Genomic DNA, 19,472 nt, shown 5'->3' on the forward strand with positions numbered 1-19,472 from the left:
TACTACATACTTTGTACCCGCTCCCTGAGCCAACTATCCGGCTCCCTTGTTCGTGCGTCACGCGCTGTTAGAATACTTCACCGTGATTGGTTCGCGTGTGACGAGCCCCCTTTTGTCATACTAGCACTAAGCGGCTGCACCGCGAGCATCGACAGATGCAGCGAGACAGCCAGGAGGACTGACGGCAGCTGCCTTTTCACAAAGAGGTATGAGTTGGGGTTTACATTAGAACCTTGAACCATTCACCCCGCGTGCACGTCCTACTTTAACTTTCTAACTATTGACTGAGTTGTAATGCAACCTCGACACCTAATGGCGTTTTGTTTAATATGAACACCGCATGCACGTTTTACCGATCTGTCCGACTTTCAACAGAGTTGTAATCCAACCTCCACGCCTGCACAGCATCTAATGGCGTTTTTTGTTTAATACTTCCAGAAAGACGCAATCTGCGCTTTGGGACGCGAGGAGCGATCCCTTTGACCACACCTGACACGGCGATGTGTACCCTTCAATGAGGAACACCGTCCAAGTAAGTCCTCCCCCTGCCTTCACTCGACCTAGTCCGGGCCCACAGCCTGACTCAGTCCACTGAGACTTTCCTCAAATTTATATATTACAGAAATCATAGGAGCACATCAAGGCCCACTATCAGACGGTATAGATGGCAACCGTCCTTTGATGTATGTAAAACCCTTTTTTCACCCTACAACTTCATTGACTAATCACCACAGTAATTTAATTTTAGCCTTTGCATTGTTTTATAGGCTCTCTAACTATTTTCCTGACGAAGACCCCAACATGAGGCCTGAATAACCCTTTAGCGTACATGGGGGTCGAAACGTAGAACTACGCCAATCCAACACACCATAGGATTTAAATGAGAAATTGATTCATACCTATGTGTGATGTAATTTGGGAACTTTTTTCATGCATTTGATTGTAAAGGCGTTTCTGATTTTAACGCGATGTTCTTAAAAAGTCACAGCACCTTTACCCTGTCCCTCACATCTTTTGCACACCCTTTCCCCTCTTCACAGAGAGCACTTTGAATGTAATGATTCTACAATTACATTGAAGTAATCTGTATGCACGTGATAGAAATTGTTGCAAAATAATGAAATAATAACCTTGCATAAATAAATGCCACTTGAGGTTTTGAATATTGCAATATTTCTTTAAAAGTTCCATTTCAATTGGTCAAAAGTTTGTGGTGAATGTCTGTACAAACAAATATTTAAGTGATTCTTGGTACTAGTGAAACCATAACTCGGACCCAATCTCTTTTGTACTGTTCTATGGACCCAGGTCCCCGAGTTTTTAAGGGCCCACCCCTTTATTACTCATACTGGCAAAGTGCTGGCCGCCCCCCCAAACCCCCCCCCATGTGCCGCCGAGCTCTTTGCCAGGGTCGGTTTTCGGCCAATTTTGTTACAGGGCCGCTTTTGCACCTATGCTGCAAAACGGCCCTGTAACAAAAACGCCCCCAAGGGGCCCAAAACCGGCCCCCACCCGTGCGGCGCACCAGGGGATTGCCCAGAGCCCGCTACGGCCAGTCCGGCCCTGGCTTCGTTGCCCAGACTCAAACCCAGTACCCCAGATTTTAGGTCGACCGCCCTAGCCATTAGGCTACATCTGCTCCTTTTTTTCTAAATCATGTTGCACTGTGTTGTGCCAACCAGCAACTTTGTATTTTAAAAAAGTGAACGTTTTCTTTTATCACTGCTGGTTGTAGGGTGGTCCCTACCAGCACGTGCTCTTCTTGGGTTTGAATGTCTGGGGCCACATTTTGATGGCTAGTGTGAGCTCCTTTCTTCGTGCCCTGCTGGCAGTCAGCAACTCCTGGTCCGTACCCTATGTGGGTGCTGCCGTTTATTACTGGCATCACAGGGCATCAAAACTACTGGATTCCACCTGGATACGTAGATGCCCCGTGTGAGTACTCTGACCTCTCGAGTTATTGAGCACCATCATTCGAAGAGCACGTTGGGTGTGGTCAGTGGAGGAGCATGTGTGTCATTGTCGTGTAGTTCCTAAGAATACATAGGATCTGCTTGTTTGTTGGACAACATAAACTAAGGGATTAGTGTCTAGACTGATTTCGGACATCCCCACAGGATATGTCAGCCTATAGACCAGCTAGCTCACAGTGCCACTGCAAGCCCAAACCCTACCAAGGAGCAAATAGTTTCTGGCAACCATTGAACATGACAACCCTTGACCCTTCAGGGCAATGCACCGGAATTTCTATAACAGCAGTTTTAACCTTTTGACCTCTGTGGACCGCCACTGAATCATTACTGTCAACCTGTGGTCTCTCAGAGTCATTACTGGAAGATGGAGACTGCAGAAAAAATATACATTAAACAAATACACAAATGATTAAATATTTGATTCACAAACAAATATAGAAAAATTGAAATGTACATTTTAATTGGAAGGTTGGAGCTATGCTGAATTTGTTTTTTTAATTCTAAAAGACAAAGCGGTATACTGGACTCTTGCTCGTCACTTTGTCTTCTTTGCTTCTAATGCACGCTGTCTTTTGTCTGCACTTCAATTGAGGCCACCCATTGCCCACACTATGGGGCATATTACCAAGCAATAGCGATAATTATCGCTATTGCTTGGTTAGAGACAAAAATTTACCGCTGAGCTGCGGCGATTTGTATCGCAGATAAACCTTGGTATTGCCAAGGTTTATCGCAAATGCGATAAAAATCGGCCGCAATGCATGAATATCGCTGAAAAGTCAGCGATATTCATGCATTACCGAGCTAATGCTCTTAGCCATGTTATCCACCTCCCATTGGATAACATGGCTAAGAACTGCTCTGGGCAGGCGTTAGCTTTTGGAGATATTCGCGCTTAGCGCGAATATCTCCAAAAGTTGGTAATAGGAGATAGCGATGTTAGCGACTGTTTCCAGTCTCTAACATCTTGGCACGCCCACTTTGCATGTCATTAGTTATAAATATCACTGACATGCAAAGTGGGGCCCAAGATGGTCGCTATCTCCTACTAGCTGTCGCTAACTGGTGTTAGCGACAGCTAGGTAATAGGGAGATCATTTTATCTCCGCTTTCTTGGCTTTTAAAGTCAAAAAAGCGGAGATAAACCCCCTTGATAATATGCCCCTATATTCTGTCTGGTGCACTTGTGCTGCTCCCACGAATCAAGCCAAGGCGACCAACTTAGGGCCTCATTTCCCAGGTTTTGGCGCAGGGCAGCGCCACAAGGAATCTTACTGCACTGCCCTGCATCAAAAGAAAAGGGCAGGAATATGCTGTATCTATTAGGCATGGTGCATTCCTGTCCATTTCCCCTGCACTGGGGTACTATGGGCTTCCATGCAACAACGCAGGCACCGTTGCGCCATGGTACAATGCTAAGTAGATGGGTGAAAATATTCTGGAATGAAGATGGCATCCCCAGCCAATGACATGAGACACCATGCCTAGGGTGTGAAGGAAGATGATTGGCGTGTGCCTCTGGGACTGGAGAAGGTGCTCAATGAGCGAGTTAGGAGTAACCGGTGAGTTGGGGGAGCTGCAGCTCACCAGCTCGATGAAGGCATGATGCTGCAGCTCCACCCCCAGCACTTGAAGTAGGTTGCGCCAGTACTTTCTTTTATATCTTGTGTTTTTCTCATCAGAACCAAACACATTCTTCGACGGATCCGTGACATGAAACATAATTCTGTCCCCATCCTTAAAACTCACAGTGTAGAAGTGATGAGTTTCAATGCTGTGATGAGTTTCAAAGCTGCTCTCGCACAGTACCAAGAGATGCAAAGGGTTCCAGGGGGCTTAATCATTGGGAGCTATTTGAGTCAAAAATGGCAAGTCAGTGGTAGCAGCCTCAGGCTTCGCCCCTTGGTACTACTGTCGCTGCCCTTGCTACCTGGGGCCACAAAGGCAGTGGTTTGAACAAAGTGCAACAAGCATTTGTTAACACAAATGACTGCTGTTTTTAAAGCAATTTTAAAAAGTGTTGCTGTGCGTATGCAACACAAGGATGAGATAAACAATTAAAAGTGTTCTTTTCAGATGTAAAATAGGTCCTCAAGCATTTCAGTGAAGTGGGAGAATACACCAAATAGTCAATGGCAAAAGGTTGCTGGGCCAAAGAGGTCAATGGCTGAAGGAGGCTGAGCCAGAGCCCCTTAGCATATGCATAGAATACAGTATGCCTTGAACTGAAAAAGCACCATTGCCCATCAAATCTAAAATAAGACGTGAAGACAAAATGGTTACTACTAGTAGGAGCAGTTTTGCAGCTTGAAGAATTTCCTGGATTCACATGCTGTGCATTATTCTGACATCCAATGTCTGGGTCCAGGATTCTCCTCTTGAACTAGTCTCTTTTCTGTTTTTTTTTTGTTAGGCGTCAACTGTTCTCACCATTTGGAAATTAATCCAGCCTTCTCCTGGCGTCAGATGTCTTTCCCGGAAGCCTCTGCACGTGGTCGCCATCTTCAGATTCTTTTTTCTGGCGATTGTCTGTCCAATTAATTTTTCAAGGGCTTACTCTTGATTGAAACCGTTTTTATGCCCTTCGTTACTTTGCCTAATTTCCTGGGGAGGTGGATGGGTCACATTTGAATCCAGAAAATTCTTGAAGCAGCAAAACTGCTTCTAATGATAAGTAACCATTTTAGTTTCGTTTTGAGGTGGGACTCTTTTCCGGCTACAGATGCTGTGCATTGATTTCGTAGCAGTTTCCTCACTGGGTTGGAGATGAGGATGAGCTTACAAATGAATCCTTCGGTACCCTACGTCTCTCTTGTGCTTCCCTATTCTCCTGGACATAAATGCAGTAGTGCCTTGTGACCATGAGGCTGCCATATAAAAGTAACTCAGAGGAATGTTTACCAGGAAAGCTAATGTAGCTCCAGTCTGTCTTGTCAAGTGTGCTCTTGGTTTAGTTTGTTGCTGTATGCCAACTTTTTGTAACACACTTTAATTGTCTGAGTTATCCATCTTGTGATGGTTTTCTCTGTAACCAGTTTCCCCTTGTTATTGTCTGTGAATTATACATTCCGAATAGTAATTATCACCCTGCAGGCATCCAGTGTATGTAGTGCTCTTTTGGCCCGAGTATATGGTTCTTGAAAAAAACTCCGAATTTGGATTGTTTGATTTATGTGAAAGTGGGACATGGCCTTTGGTAGGAAGTGTGGATTGGTCATCATTACTACCCTGTCCTTGTTTATTTGCAGGTATGACTCTTGCATACCGAGTGCATGTCATTGCTAATAGCAACGCTGGCTTGAGTGTGGTGTATTTTAAGGTAACCCTGTGGAAAGGTTCAAATGCTTCATTTATCAGTTGAGTGAGCACCACGTTTAAGTTCCACATGACTGTTGCCGTGCTCCTTTGTGGAGCTATCCTTTTAGTCCCTTCTAGAAACCGTTTGATCACTGATGTAGTGAAGAAGCCTCTTCGTATGTATCCTCTTGTGTAGGCCACTATCGCTGCTAGATGTACCTATAGTAATGCGAAGGTTAGGCTGTTGTATAGCAGATGTTTAAGACATCTGATGACTGTAGTATCCCATGTCCTGTCCTGAAAAAGGCCAGATCTCTACCACCACCTTGTGTGTCTCTCCCAATTGGCTGTGTAGCATTTCCTTGCTGTTGGCCTTCTTGCTTCCCTGAGGGCTGCCATTGCTTTCTCTAGAAATCCCAGGTGTCCGAACTCTATGCACTCAGGAGCCATTCTTCTAGACCACGGGTACTCATAGTATGGCCCACAAGCCTTCCTTGGCGGCCCGCGGACCTTGCAGACATTGTACCTGCGTTTTTTTTTTTTTTAAGAGTGTCAGCAAACACCGCCGGTTACTGCTCTATGGGGCTGGCGATTCCAGCGATAGTGGAGATGCATGGACGCTAAAAGGAGGTGAAATACAACAAAGCCTCATTAACAAGTATATGGTCTTTTAAAGACCTGTGGAGTACTCGGGTGACTTGCGCAAAAGGGGGGCTTTGATCTGACAGCTCGGGGGTGAGAGTAAGAATTAAAGCCAGGGACAGATGTGACCCAAGACCCAGTGGTGGGACACAACTGGGCCTTTTACATTACACAGGGAGAGGGGGAGGGCTGTCTCTGGGCTGGTGACCGGGACGTGTAGACACAGTACGTGTGCATTGTCCGAGGCACGGAGACAGAGACAGATAGAGACAGAAACAGATAGAGACAGAGCTAGACAGAGACAGACGGAGACATGGACAGACTGACAGAGACAGATAGAGGCAGAGACAGATAGGGACTGAGACCGATAGAGACATATAGAGACAGAGACAGATAGAGGCAAAGACAGATAGAGGCAGGGGCAGACAGAGCCAGATGAAGGCAGGGGTAGACAGAGCCAGATAGAGGCAGAGACAGGGACAGATAGATAGAGGCAGAGACAGATAGAGGCAGAGACAGATAGGGACTGAGACCGATAGAGACAGATAGAGGCAAAGACAGATAGAGGCAGGGGCAGACAGAGCCAGATGAAGGCAGGGGTAGACAGAGCCAGATAGAGGCAGAGACAGGGACAGACAGATAGAGGCAGAGACAGATAGAGGCAGAGACAGATAGCGGCAGAGACAGATAGCGGCAGAGACAGATAGCGGCAGAGACAGATAGCGGCAGAGACAGATAGCGGCAGAGACAGATAGAGGCAGAGACAGATAGAGGCAGAGACAGATAGAGGCAGAAACAGGTAGAGGCAGAGACAGGTAGAGGCAGAGACAGCTAGAGGTAGAGACAGACAGTGATAGAGACAGAGAGAGAGAGAAAGACACACAGAGAGAGAGACAGAGAAAGAGGGAGAGATAGAGGGAGAGATTTAATCAGGGGTAGAGGCAGGGACAGATAGAGCCAGAAACGGACAGAGACAGACAGAGATTGAGACAGAGACAGGCAGAGAGGGAGGCAGAGAGAGACAGAGACATGGACAGAGACAGAGAGATGGATAGAGGCAGAGACAGAGAGAGGGAGACAGAGAGGAAGACAGAGGAAGAGAGAGGGAGAGAGAGGGAGGTAGACAGGGGGTGACAGAGGGAGACAGCGGGAGGGGCACAGAGAGGGAGGGAGACAGAAAGAGAGGGAGGGAGATAGAGAGAGACAGAGAGGGAGACAGAGACAGAGGGAGACACACAGGAAGACAGAGGGACGGAGACAGAAAGAGGGAGACAGAGAGGGGAGGGAGACAGAGGGGGAGACAGAGACAAAGGGAGACAGAGAGAGGGAGACAGAGGGAGACAGACAGAGGGACGGAGACAGAGAGAGGGAGACGGAGAGAGGGAGGAGGGCGACAGACAGAGGTAGGAGGGAGGGAGACAGAGGGCGACAGACAGAGGAAGACCGAGGGAGACAGACAGATGGCGACAGACAGAGGGAGGGAGACAGAGAGAGGGAGAAAGACAGAGGGAGACAGAGAGTGGGAGGAGGGCGACAGACAGAGGGAGGGAGACAGAGGGAGAGAGACAACAGAGGGAGGGAGACAGACGGAGGGAGACAGACGGAGGGAGACAGACAGAGGGAGACAGACAGAGGGAGAGGGATGGAGACAGGGAGAGGGAGACAGGGAGAGGGAGGGAGGGAGACAAAGAGAGAGGGAGACAGAGGGAGAGGGAGGGAGACAGCGAGAGAGGGGGGAGACAGAGAGAGGGAGGGAGGGAGACAGAGAGGGAGATAGAGGGAGGGAGGGAGACAGAGAGAGAGGGAGTGAGAGAGAGTTAGTGAGACAGAGGTAGGCAGAGAGAGAGGGGGAGAGATAGAGAGAGGGAGGGAGATAGAGAGACCATGAGAGAGGGAGACAGAGGGAGAGGGAGGGAGACAGAGAGAGGGAGGGAGGGAGACAGAGAGGGAGGGAGATAGAGGGAGGGAGACAGAGAGAGAGGGAGGGAGACAGAGTTAGTGAGACAGAGGTAGGCAGAGAGAGAGGGGGAGAGATAGAGAGAGGGAGGGAGATAGAGAGAGCATGAGAGAGGGAGGGAAACAGACAGAGGGAGGGATAGAGCGAGACAGAGAGAGGGAGAGAAACAGAAACAGAGAGAGAGAGAGAGAGATGTGTGTATGTCGGGTCTGGTGGCTCAGTGGATGAAAGCGTCCGCTGCAGGGGCCTGTGTTTAACCTCATGGTCACAGTTCTTCTTGCTCGAGTAGAAAACATGTCTGCGACTTCTCCTTCACCTGGACCCAATACCGATCTACTGCCCTCTACACAATTTGGTTATACATGGATATGTCATCTGTGGGTGAAGGCCCTCATCTGGGAATATTTCTTGTTCCTCTTCTTCCTGTTGTTCTAGGGTTGTTGGGGGTTCCAATTCCCCCGAGTCTTTCCTCACATGTACGCTTTCTGTTGAAGCGCTAGACATAATATGGAATTCCTGGAGGGGGGCGTTGAAGCTCTTCTTTTTTGGAAGGTCCTTGGAAATGTTGTCCTCAAGCCATCTTTTCTTGCATTCAATTTCAAGGGCATGTTCTTTGACGTCAAGTGTGGTCGCTGGTCTTTTCTTCAGTGTCAACATTTCGGCTGTTGGTGTCTCAACTGCCACGTCTTGTGTTTTTCTCAACCTTGATTGCCTTTTGACGCTGGCGTGTTCTCCGAGACTCGACTGCCTGTGGTGTCCTTGGTGTGGAACCCATGCGGCTCTTTCGACCTCAACTTGCCTTCGGTCAGTGAGATTTTCAGCGCTGAAGTGGTCTTCTGGGATCTACAGTCAGATGTTCTCGGCTTGCCTGCTCCCTGTTTTCTCAGCATTGAAAGTTTTTTTCTGCTTCTTGTGTTCCTGCTCAATGTCGCTGATCTTTTGTTTTTTACATCTGAGCCCTCCCCTCGGCTCCTTCAATGACAATGTCCTCCTCCTCGCTCGACAGCCTGAGGTCTCTCATTGATACAGTTTTCTTCTGGCCCTGCATGGCGTAGTGTGCCAGCCTTTGCTTCTCCACGTGCCCTCAGCATTTTAGGTTTGGACTCAGCACAAGCCTCAAAGCTCTCAATGCTGTGGTCTCTCTGCAGGCAGAGATTGCACACCTGGCAGTTATCCCTCGGGCAAAATTAAGGACACAAACGGAATGGTGTGTTCTCCATCTCACTGAGAGCAAAGGCCCCCATGCACACACATCCTTCAGCCTTCGCTCATCGGCCGCCCGCGTGTATTACTTACTTTAGTGTCTTTCGATGAAAATTGGTGAAATCTTTCAATGAGAATCCCTCCCTTCTGCTGTGATGCTGTTTTCCCTTTAGACCTTCGATTTTTCCTCTGTTAGCTTGTTTTCTTTCTTTTGACAATTGGAGAGCTTTCAGCAATGCTTCCAGACCCAACCATGGAAAAAAGAAACTGAAGATGGCGATCATGTGCAGACGCTTACGGGATGGGTGACTGACGTCAGGAGAAGGATGGCTAAACACCAAATGGTGAGGACAGTCAATGCCCACCAATTAAAAATTAAGAAAAAGAGGAAAGAGTAAACAGACTATATCAAGAGGAGAGTTTTAGACCCAACCACTAGATGGCAGAATAATGTATAGCATATGAATCCAGAAAAGATTTGTGCTGCAAAACTGTGTTTACTTCCTAGTTTCTACTTCATACCTGTCTCCCAGTTCCTCATCACCAAATAGGAGGCTACTAGGGGGCAAAAGAAGGGACAAGGGGTCAACCTTGTGATATCACCGTTGGTGAAAGGATGTATGATGTTACTCTCGATACCCTTGGCATTATGATGAATTGAGATCTATATTTTAAGCAGGGAAGCTTTATAGTAACTTTCCACCCATCCCCAGTCAGGCCCTCATGTTTGCAAGGAGCCATCTTAGCTAGATCATGGTGCAGGAACATGAAATTAGGGCTCGCCCATCGTGTTGATAGAGTTCAGATGTCTCAATTAAGATGTCTCAGGGAGATGAGAAAAGTTCTTAGATGGCCTACAGATCGTGTGAATGTAAAAGGACACAAACATGGTTAATATAGCAGATGCAAAAACCTATTTTGTTTTGATGTTTTTCACAGAAACTTCTACTAATGAGGATAGTATAGGAAAACGAAACATATAAGAGCTCTAGGTGGAGATAGAAAAGGAAGAAAAATGCAATTTATGGAATTCTAGCCAAGAGGCTAGGCCAGGAAGGGGGGTCACGTGCACCCCTATTGGGATTAGAATAAAAACGTGATGAAGTCTGTGTTTTTTGATTGGCCGCTGAGCTCACACCCACCCAGGAGTAGCATTCTCCTCACAACTTTCATTGATTAGTGACACAAGTTTTCTCAACCGTATGACATAAGGGAGCCGGTTAGCATTTACTTTGTAATCCAAGACACTACAACAAAGAACACCCTTAGAAGTTAATTAAAGAAAGATTAACTAAAATTACCTTGTGGAACAACTACAAAAATTGTTCAAATTAAATAACAAGGCAGATGACACTGCCCAACACATTTCATCACCCTTCAAGGCAGGTTTGAAAGCTTCCACACAAACCTGTTAATCATCAAACAAATGCTATGAACAGTCCTATGACTGTGTGACTACCAGAGAAACTGATATACAACCCTCACACTTGAACACTAATAATATTTTGATATTTTGTCACAACCTTACAATGACTCGGCTTGGTACCATTCTTTTTTGAGGCAGGAAAAGTTCAGGGTGCTGAGAATGCTCAACTGCAAATAGAAAGCATCAGAAAACAAATGTAATGAATAGCAACAGGGCCATGATGATGGGACAAAAAACTGCTCACCCTTAACTTAAAAGTGTTTTTTCCTCGCTGATCCACCTATGGGGTAAGACACCGCCAACCTAGAGGATCATTCTCGCTCGACGGGCAGCTTAAAAAATACCTAGAATTTCCTTTGGTCACCACAGTAAGTGTAACCCGTCATTGCCTCATCAGCGTCACTGCGTGTGACATCATTGCATGGGTAGTACCTGTCCTGCCGTAAGCATCAATGATGAGGAACAGTTATCATAGGGTCTGTTAATTGGACCTACACAATAAGGTTGTAGAAGGGTGCTATCGATCTATCAATCTGAAAAAGAAATGTGGGTTCTATACAAGCTCCATGCAATGAAGAGGCTATGAGGCCAAGCATTGGCAAAGCTAATAGGTCTCTCCTTTAGGGCCTATTGGCTTTGCCAATGGTAGTTAGCCATGCTGTACAAAAACCCCAGTGCTGTCCAGCATGGCGAAAGAAAACAAACTAAAAGCCAAATACGCGCTATTACACGGTGGCCGCATCAATTTGTGGCTGCGCACACAACGCGTGTGCACCTACATAATAACACGTTTTAAAAAATTGTTATTACCGAGGTAGATTAGTAAGTATAAAAAAAATAGGTAGCACAAAAGCATCGGGAAGAACCAACATGGAGGGTGCAGGTGGGGGGAAACAATATGAGGGAGAGCAACAGAGCTGGTAGTGTGTGGAGGAGAAGCAGCAGGCAAGAAAGACAGGCATGAGTGGGGGTAAACAACAAGGAGAGCAGGGGGAGTGAGAAGCAATGGGTCACAGAGCAATGATAAGCGGGTGGGGAAGAAGCACACGGGCAACAGAGAGCAGCACAGAGTGCAGAGGATGAGAAGTACATGAGGGTGACAGCTGGAAAACACATGCACTCCCAAGAAGTGCTAAACCCAAAAGAAGAACTGCTTGAAAAGCAAGCAATGGAAGCATAGAAGCCAGACAATCAAAAGAAATTGGTAAAGATGCTATGCTCCATGGGAGGGACAAGCACTAGATTGCAATGCTGGAACATGAATAACAAACAGGCAAATGAAAATGACAGCAAATCCAATTGGTAAGCAATGAGCGTACTCCAAACCCCTCTATTTGCTTGGTAAACACGCAATGTCTCGCAAGAGACAGCACAGGCACTGTCTAGTAGGGGAGACCCCCAAAAAATAAAACTCAAGTGTGCCGTAGAAAGCAATAAACAAAAAGTGTGTCATAATGATAGCCAACTCATGTAGTTTGCTTTATATTGTTGTTGTTGTTGTTGTTGTAAAAGCTTTTATTCGACACTTTGTCATAAAGCCAACACACACATATAATACATACAACTTAATCATCTTTAAAAAAAAAAATTGGGTTAAAATTAGTAATACATTAACAACCATTCATAATGTGCAAAATGCAATAGATACAAGTGTGCATAAAGTGCAGGTCCAGTGCCATCATTTACAAAAAATTGTAAGGTGATTCAATACTCGTACGTTTGTAGGCAATCTACAATCCGGCTATCTTACAAGACCATGATTTAAGAGCAATTAAAACAGTTATAAATAGTTAAAAATGCCAGAAGTAAAAACAATCTTACATTAACATTCCAAGTTTCTTTCTAGTTATGCAAACACCATGGCGATACCTACTTAAGCCAAATATTAATAGCTTAATAGTTGAAGATCTAAGTATACGCTCTGCCTCTTTGAATGATCTTGTGCCCAAATTTTTACAAAGGGGTATAATCCATTTCTTGCGTAGTGATACGTATAACGGGCAAAAAAAAAGAATATGAGCCTCGTCTTCTTTAAGTTTTAGATCACATAATTTGCAATTCCGATCTTTGTTTGCCCCTCCCCACCGACAAGTATTAGCATTTATTTGCAAGACCCCATATCTAAATTGGAGATAAACGGATTTAGCCAGGGGTGGCTCAATTTCGTCCATAAAATGTTCAAACGAGGGATGGTCCTTAAATTGCAGAAATTTGAGCGTTAAAGTACCAGTAGCACATTCGTATACATTATTGTTTACATAATTCCAATAGGCAGATTTTACTTGTTCCTTGCAAATATTTGGCGAGGTGATTGACAATGCTGGTGTTTCCCAGAAGTGTGATAGGCCTATTTTTATAAGCCAATAAGATACATGTCTCAGCCACTTAATTGAATTAAAAGAGTCCAGCTCCCTTACTTCCACTAATCCTGCTCTGTATTCGGCAAGTTCCGGGGTCGACCATAATCTCACCCAATAAAGCAATGGCCTCAACCAGCACAGATAACCTGTGCGTTTTAGATTAATGTCTAAGTAGACCGGCACTAGTGGTGTTCTTGCTGGGAGTCTTAATAGACGTCTTAAAAATATATTTTCATCGATATCAAATGATTTTTTTGTGTGGGGCCCCCAAATCTCGGCCCCATACAGGGCGGCAGATTGTGCTTTAGCTTTGAACACTTCAATCGCTGGGGTTATAGCTTTTGAAGTACTCCCACCATGTATTTTTAAAATAGGGAGGGAGTTCTGCTTTAATATTAACCTGCTTCTTACTAATTGGTTTGTCCAAGACAATCTGCTGTCCAGCCTGATACCGAGATAATCAAACGAGTCCACATAGTCAAGTTTAGTACTATTTAAGGCTAAGTTCTTCTTGAATGTTTTAGAGGGATTAATGGCCATATATTTAGTTTTAGATGAGTTGATTTCTAACCCCTTTAACTCGCAATAACTGTTAAATTTATTTATTAGGTTTTGCAAGCCTTTTGGTGTTTGGGATATTAGGATGGTGTCATCCGCAAATAGCAATGCTGTAACTGCCTCATTGCACAATTTGGGAGAATCGTAGTTACATTGTGCTAGGTAGTGGGGAATATCATTTACAAATAGGGAGAAAAGGGTTGGGGCCAATACGCACCCTTGCCTTACCCCCCTTTTTACTGGAATGGCTCGGGTAAGTTCACCATTCCTTCCCCACCTTACTTTAGCAAAGTTATCGGTATGGAGTCTTATGAGGTTGACCAATAATTCATCCGGGACACCCATCTTCTTTAAGCATTGCCATAGTAAGTTGCGGGGAACAAGATCAAACGCTGAGCGTAGATCTACAAATGCAACATAAATACTACACTTCTTTATCTTGATGTATTTCCAGCATATACACATGAATCTATACACCTGATCTACCGTGCTTGTCTTGGTTCTGAATCCTGCTTGGAATTTAGAAAGGATTTCAGATTCCTCTATCCAGTTTAAAAGCCGATTTAAAATATGTCTGGCAAAAATGTTCTGTAAAATATCAATTAAACTAATTGGTCTGTAATTACCCGGGTTGTAGCGATCCCCTTTTTTATAGATTGTTACAATTTCTGCCCCCTTCCATGATTCTGGGATCGGGGTTCCCAGCAGAATGGAATTACACAAATAGTTTATATAGGGGCACCATACGTCAATGTTGTGGGAAAATAAATCACCAGGTAATTTGTCCGGGCCTGGGGCCTTGCCTGCCTTTATTGCTTTTATTGCGCACAAGGTTTCTTTAATAGTGAACTTCACTGTGTCAATGCCCTGGGTAAAAGAAACAGGATTATTGTACTCAGAGGGTGACCCTGCCTGATCATACAAAACCACAAAGTGATCAAACCAAACATTTTCATCCAAATAGAAGTCCCTGTTAGAGCTACCTATTTTATTATTTTTGGCTATCAAGTTCCAGAAGGTGCATTGATCGTGCCTCCTAGCAGCACTCAAGAGATCCTCCCAGATTAAATCATCCCATTCCCTTTTTGCATTTTGCAGAAGTCTTTTATATTCCTGTCTGCATTCTCTAACCCTCAGCTGGTCTTTAGATTTCACGACAGTGATTAAATTAGTTTTAGCTAGATGACACTGTTTATTGTACCATGGTGTCTCTAGTTCCAATTGCCTCCTTGTGTTATCTTTTTTATTTGTACAATTTTTACTCAGAAGGGGAGTTAGTGATTCCACTAAATGGTAATGCATTTTCAGAACCTCAGGGGATCCCAACCTTAAATTTTCATATAAAGGGATGATATCTGAGAAAATATTATAAATTCCCAAAAGCGTCTCCTCTTTTGCTAGAATATGAGGCCATTTAATAGCTTTCCTATTGTTGGAAACAACAACCTCAGCCACCTCCCTCTCACTTTCCATCGTACTATTATGTGTCAAAAAGGGATCCGACACTAGCTCTAATATTAATGGGAAATGATCACTCTCCGGTCTATTCACGACCTTAAAGGCCAACAATAGGTACCAGAGATTAGTTGAAATCAACATAAAATCGATCAGAGATTTAGACAACCCTTTACTAAATGTGTTGTTAGCTGGCTTGTCCGGGTCTAGTCGCCCATTGCATGCCCTCAAACCGTGGGTTACAGTCAATTCGTATATCTGCATAGCAGCCACTGTACATCTTACCGGCTTTACATTATCTAGGGAGGGGATATTGAGCGCTTTGTCTTCATTTTCCAATAAATTTTCGAGCCCCACCATGGGCTCGAACTGGCAATTAAGATCCCCGCCTATAAATATTTTGGAATCAGGCTCTAAGTTGCACAAGTAAGAGCTAAGTTGTTCTATAACCAATGATTCCTTATTTTGCGGAGAAGGTCTATTGTAAACATTTATCATATACACATCACCCATATCTTTCATGGTTAACTTAACACCAAGTAAGTCATTGGAAGCAAGGTACAGGGGTGTTACAACAACATCTAGGGATATACTTATCCAGATTATTAAACCCCCTGAGGGTCTACCTCTCACCGATGCAATTGCCCCACAATAGAATGCTTTATAACCAAGTCTATGTACGATGTTAATAGCCCATGTTTCCTGTAGAAATATAATGTCATGCTCCTCCATAAAGGAGCTCCAGTTACTATCACAAAGGTTCCTAGACAACCCGGCGATGTTCCATGACATTATTTTTAGATCTCGGTTGGGCTTACTATGAATTTGGTAAGCTGGTTCACTATTACTTATAATCAATGTTCCCTCCTCGTTACGGAACTCCAAGGAATCTTTTCCACACTCCTGGTCCTGGGATACTTTATTAGCCAGTGATAATAAATCATGGGCCTGAACATTACTATCGTCATTTAAGTCCGGTCCTTGATGGCCAACCAAATTTCTTCCGGGCATTTTCCCTGCCTCCATTGGCCTGGTTATCTCTATTTCAGAGTTCAATACCCCAGTACATGTCTTTTGTGTGTCACCTGATTCATGCTGATATGCATTAAAAGTAAGGAAGGGCAATCCATTAGGTTCATTGTCCTCGTTTTTTTGTCAATGACCCCACCATGACCAATTACTATCCGATCCCAAGTTTATCGGGTGTATTCTTTCAATTGGGGTTGGAGGATCGAAAAATGAATATCTATTGGTAATTGGACCTGAATGTTGAGGGGCTCTGCTTTCTTGCTTCCGTTGCATTGGATAAAAGTAGCTGAGGTCGCAGGTTCCAATTCCTCGATTGCCTCTTCGTGGTTGTTGGCTATACACAAGTTGTGCTACAGAGGGATCTTTGAAATTAACCAGGATACAATCCCCTTCAATATCTTTAGACCTAGTACCCAGCCAACTGACTCTACGGACTTGAATAACTTGACAATTGACAGAGTGGGGGAGAGGTCTATTTTCCCTTAACCAATGTAAAGTCTTGTTTTTTAATTCATCGTAAGACTCCCTTTTGTTGGGTTTCAATGGGGGAACCCCGGTGAGAACTACCACATATGGTTGGCATCCTGGTGGCAAGTGTGCGTTTGGGACCTTCTTTAGCACCTGTAGTCCTGTGCTAGGATCAGATGTTTGAACATTGATGTTATTACTGTTGGCTATAGGTCCCATTCCATTAGATGGTTTTGTGGGTTCCGAGGTTTGAGGATTGGTAGTATTTGATAATTGTTTTATTTTACGCGGTGCAGGCTTTGGGGGAGCAACCAGTTGTTTTCCGCCGTTGGGCGGTAAGACTTTCGGGAGCTCAAGGCTTAATCCTCCCAGTACGGCATTAGTCCTGCTTTGATCTGCTGCTGCCCTATCGTTCCTGGGTGGGCACGATGGTTGCATAAGTTTGGGTGATACTGTGCTCTTCTCCACCCTTACAGTATCTTGGCCAATCTTTGAATGAAGTTTAACCAGCGTTTTTAAGGAAAAAAAATTGTCCAAGGTTGTTTGCTCGAATTTGTCCAAGCGGTCTGATAGCTCTTTCAACTTGTCAGTTACTGGCAGCAATAAAGATGTCATGAGGGATTGGATCCGCTCCATCAGCAAGTCTGATGCTGGCAATTCTTCAAGCGTGTTTCCTGAATCAATGGCCACAGCGGTGTCAGCTGAAACATTTGGTTGGTCACACTCCGGAGGTTCACTACATTCCGTCCCATTGTTCGTAGGGTCATTAACTACTGCTTTGCTGTACGCTCCCACGTTCATATGATTTTTACGAATTCTTTTTAAAGTCTTTAATCTATAAGCTTTGCGTGGGGTAAGTAGTCTTTTGCGTTTTACTGCGGCCCTACGTATCTTCTGAGGAGGTGAATGAAAAATAAGTTCTGTGGGTGTATCATGTACCGTTATTAGGGGCAAAGCTGATGGAGCTGGCGCTACAAAATTCATAACGTTTCTGGTTCCGACATTAGTTGGCATTTCGTTTGAAGATACAGGATCGGATACAATTTGAAGAAGGTCACTATCCGGTCTCAAATCGACAATACATGGTCGCTGGTCGCTAGGGATAAGGGAGGTAATTGGTTCAACTTGGATGACGTTTGGAGGAGATTTGGCCTGCGCAAGAGACCCTATGGAGGATCGCTTGTGCGCCAAATATTCGCGTGAAAGTCTACGTTCTGCTAAGATGATCTCCTTCTCTACGACAGAAACTGCACGAGTGATGAAATTATCCATGGTCCCCATTGTAGAATTCCCCCCTCTCCGTGAGCTTCTACCTGAACGAGTTGCCATTGGGGAATATGTAGACATGTACGAATGCTTAGCACAGTTAGTTGTATTACTGTATACCCTTGCGCGATGGACCTCTGGTTTACCTGTGGCGTTAGAGGGGTGGCCCGTCCCGGCCCCTGCTGGCCCCGGACGGCCACAGACGGCCCGCCCTTTGCCGGGGCTTCGCCCGGCGTCCCGCTTGCGTCCCGCAAGACGGCTCTCTCCTGGTGTTATAGGATGGGCGGTGGTGGGCGGGGCACGCAGGGGGGCGCTGACCGGATGTTACGTGGTCAAGCAGAGACTCCTGGGATAGTGAGTCCCTGCCGCGCTACCCCTGCAGCCTCCACAGATGATGGACTCACACGGCAGCACAGCCAGCAGGCGAGGACAAACAGCGTTGGTGGGCTGAAGGGTCCCACGTAGCGAAGCGGCTCCCGCGCAGCGGGAGCGGCGAGCAGCAACAGTCAAGGTAAGAGAACAGGCAGGCTCCCACGTCGTCGTTTGCTTCATATATGGGATAAAACTGAGAATACTAGTATGACAATAGTCAAGACGATGGTAAGAACATGTGACATATCTTGTTCGACAATCATTCCATGCACCAGTCCATATCTGATGTGTTAAACAGTATTTAGTGGAAAAATACCTCAAATAATTTGGGTGATTGTGATTAGACCGATCTATAGTATGGCAAGTGATGCACAGGTAAGAAAATAACAATCCTGGGGTTCAAAATTGAGGACGCGTGTAAAAAAACAGAATTTTGATTATGACTGGTGTTCAGGGACCGAGTGATAACCATGGCATATTATCATATCGTTTGTAATTTGCATACCCATACCTGTTCTTTCACATAGAGTTCATGACTGAACCTTCTCATAGGACAATGGGTCGGTAAAGTTTCTGTGAAAAAGTCAAAGGTAACAAGTGGAGATTATGTGGGGAAGTAGTTAAGATTTAATCTGTCACCCCAGCCACAGCTTTCAGTCAACTCTCACAGATGGAACAGAGGGGCAAGCCTGTGAGTTCCATTCATGAACCTTCCAAGATGCCTATCATGTCCAAGAGGTCACACAGTTACTGTACAATACTACACATCTTCCTTTTTAACCATATAAAATGTGTTTCTATTAACACAAGAAATACAAAAAAAAGTAATGTACACCGTTTTGCACAGCATAGCCTAGTTTGAGAAATAACTTCCAACAAAACATGTTTAAGTTACACAGTCTTGGAGATATGATGGTTTCCTGGAAAGACTCTTATCAAACACATTTCTAAAATCATTTTTTAACAAATGTGTTTTTCATAGATGTGAAACAACCAAGGACAAGATCGATGATGAACCACATCTTGAAATTCAGGATATATAAACCATACTCAAATTCCATATTCTATGATCACAACTATAACTGCATCCTCAAACATTGTAATAACTTTATAAGCCTTAGTAAATTAGGAGAATTTCTCAGAACCCACTGGGGCTTTAATACGAACCCAGTCACCCACTGCCACATTCACTTCTTTGATAGTATTCCTAGGATCAAAAATCTCCTATCGTCCCACTCGTGGTTTCTTTTCTCAAAAATGCCATTCGCTGTCAACCAATGCATTGATGCAACCTTTGTGCCAATGGATCCACCTAGAACTTAATTTACAATTTGGGTTCCTGCCTCTGAATAGCTCAAAGAGAGTTTTCCAGTCATTTGATGAGGAGCTAGTCTGTAGGACTCAATCCTTTCGAGTAATTTAGTCTTCCAATCAAGACCTGCAGCCTTGGCACATTGTATAACTTC

This window comes from Lissotriton helveticus, chromosome 10, assembly GCF_964261635.1.
Source record: "Lissotriton helveticus chromosome 10, aLisHel1.1, whole genome shotgun sequence".
Taxonomy (NCBI): Eukaryota; Metazoa; Chordata; class Amphibia; order Caudata; family Salamandridae; genus Lissotriton; species Lissotriton helveticus.